At 81.7% G+C, this 2,500-nt stretch overlaps 1 non-coding gene across 1 annotated transcript; it reads left to right on the forward strand.

Moving 5' to 3' along the window:
- Positions 1-1,225: 1,225 nt before the first annotated feature.
- On the forward strand, positions 1,226-1,378 carry LOC135230204 (5.8S ribosomal RNA). The gene has a single exon (XR_010320839.1). It is a non-coding gene; the product is annotated as a 5.8S ribosomal RNA (ribosomal RNA).
- The last annotated feature ends 1,122 nt before the right edge of the window (positions 1,379-2,500 follow it).

Raw genomic sequence — 2,500 nt, forward strand, 5'->3', positions numbered from 1 at the left:
CCGGTCGCCCGCCCCGCCCGTCGGGCGTACGCGTCCGCGGCGCGTCCCGGGACGCGCGCGGTGCCGCGGGAACCCCCCTCCCTTCCCCCCCTACGCGCTCCCCCTCCCGCGGGAGGATGGGGGGGCGCCGGTGGGTGGCGCTCGGGGGGTCACCCGCTGCCCGCCGCTTCCCGGCCGCCCGCCCTGGGCGTGGGGGGGGTAGCCCCGCGCCCGTCCTCCGGCCGACCGCCCCGGCCCCGCCGCCCCTGCGCGGCCGCCCCTTCCCTCCGGCCCCCCTCCCCGGCGTCCGCCCCCGCCCCTCGCTGACCTCCCCCGGCACCTTCGGGCCCTCGCCCGGCCTCCCCCTTCCCGCCCGCGAAACCGCGTCGTCCCGCCGTCGCCCCGGGCCCTCCGCGGCCCGGGGCCTGGGCCGCGCGGGTGCGGGGGGGGACGGTGGCCGGCCTCCGAGCGCGCGCCCGTGTGGGTCGTCGCGGGGGTGAAGGGAAGAGGAGGGCGGTGTGTGCGTGTGCGGCCGGGAGGTGGGGGGAGCCGTAGGCGGGGTGGGCGGCCGCGCGCTGCGGGCGGCGGGTCCCCGGTGGCGGCGGCGCGGGGGGGCGCGCGTGGGCCCCTACCGTCCATCCCCCGCGTCACGGGCCGGCAGCGCCGCGGTCCCGCGCGTCCCCCGCGGGCGGCCGCGGCCGGGGATCCGCGTCGGGGGCGATGGCCGCGCCCCGCCCTCGCTCGCCACCCTGTCCAGGTACCTAGCGCGTCCCGGCGCGGAGGTTTAAAGACCCTCGGGGGGTCGCCCGTCCGCCGCGGTTCGTGGCGGCGGGCCCGCGGGGAGCGGCCGTGGGGGGGGGCCTGGCCCTCACCCCGCCTCTCCCCCGGCCTCCGCCCCCAGGCCGGGGGGCTCCGCGCCGCGCCCCGCTGCCGGCCGGGCGGCCGCCGGGAGGGGGAGCCCGGCGGCCGGTCGGACCGCGCGGGCCCGCGCGCGGGCGCCCCGTGTCGTTGGGGGTGGGAACCCCCGGGGCGCCTGTGGGGGCGTCCAGGCCCGCTCCTCCGGGGGCCGGGTGTGGACGGGCCCCTTGTCCGCGAATCCCTCCCGACCTTTCCCGAGTCGTGGTTCCGTCGTGTCTTCTGGCCGGCAGGAGGCGCCCCTCGGGGGATGTGTGCCGTGTCCAGGGCGGGGTCGCCTCCCTCCCTCCTCGCTGGGGGGGGGGAGGGCCCCGCGAATCCAAACTCGTACGACTCTTAGCGGTGGATCACTCGGCTCGTGCGTCGATGAAGAACGCAGCTAGCTGCGAGAATTAATGTGAATTGCAGGACACATTGATCATCGACACTTCGAACGCACTTGCGGCCCCGGGTTCCTCCCGGGGCTACGCCTGTCTGAGCGTCGCTTGACGATCAATCGCCCCCCCCGGGGTTTGCCGCCGGCCAGCGTCTGGCCGGCCCTCCCTCCCCCGGGGGTGCGCGGCTGGGGGCTTCCTCGCAGGGGCTGGCCGGCCGGCCCGCCGCACGCCCGCGCCCAAGCCTGGGCGGCGGGAGGCGCGCGGGCGGCGGCCGGGTTCCCTACGACCCCCTAAGGACAGACCCGGTGGTGCCCCCGTCCGCCCCCCTTCCCTCCGCGGCGGCGGAGGAGGAGGAGGGGGGCCGGGGGCCGCCGCGCCCGCGAGAGAGAAGAGAGAGAAGCGAGGCGAGAGCTCGCGCCGGGGTCGTGGCTCGGGGGCCCTCCCTCGCGCCGCACGCGGCCTCGGGGTCACCCTGGCGACGGGGGGGGGTGTGTGCTCGCCGGGGGAAGGCGGTCCCGCGCCGCGCGGCGGGGGCCGGGGAGGGGCGACGGGGAGGGGAAGCGGCGTCCGCGTCCGGGGCGCCCCCGTCGGGCCGCCGCCCGCCCCCGGCGGCGGCCGCGGGGGACGTCCCGGCCGGCCTCCGTCTCCTCCGAGCCGCTCTTCCCCACGGTCCGCCGCGCGTCCGGGGCCCGCCGGCCTCCCGGCGGCCCCTTCCACCCCCCGTGCCTTGTCGGGACGCCTCCGCCGGGCGCGTGCGGGGGGCGGGGCTCCGCCCCAGGCCACGGGTGCCCCGGCGGGCGGCCCGCGGGACGCCGCGGTGTCGCCCGCCGATGCGCGCCTCCCCCCTGGGTCGTTCCCCCCCTCCATGCCGCGCCGGCGAGGCCCGGCCCGGCGGGGGCGCCGCCGGGGCGCCACCGGGCGCGCCGGCGCCCCCTGCAGGACCCCGCGGGCCGCCGGCTCGTGCCCCTCCCTCCCCGCCCCGCTTCCCGTCCCCGTCCGCCCGCCCCCGCCCGGCCCGCGTGGCGCCGGGGCGGGGCGGCGGGCGGGCGGGCCGGGCGTGCGTGGGCGGCGCGTGCTGCCCGCGGCCCTCCGGCACGCGTCCCTCTCCGTGTCGCGCGCTCTCTTCTCTTCCGCGCGGGCCCCCTGGCGTTGACGATCGCGTGGCCGGCCTCCCGTGAGCGCGGGCGCTTGCGCGGGCGGCGGCGGCGTTGGCGAGCGAGAAGACCCTC

This window comes from Loxodonta africana, unplaced genomic scaffold, assembly GCF_030014295.1.
Source record: "Loxodonta africana isolate mLoxAfr1 unplaced genomic scaffold, mLoxAfr1.hap2 scaffold_872, whole genome shotgun sequence".
NCBI classification, from domain to species: domain Eukaryota; kingdom Metazoa; phylum Chordata; class Mammalia; order Proboscidea; family Elephantidae; genus Loxodonta; species Loxodonta africana.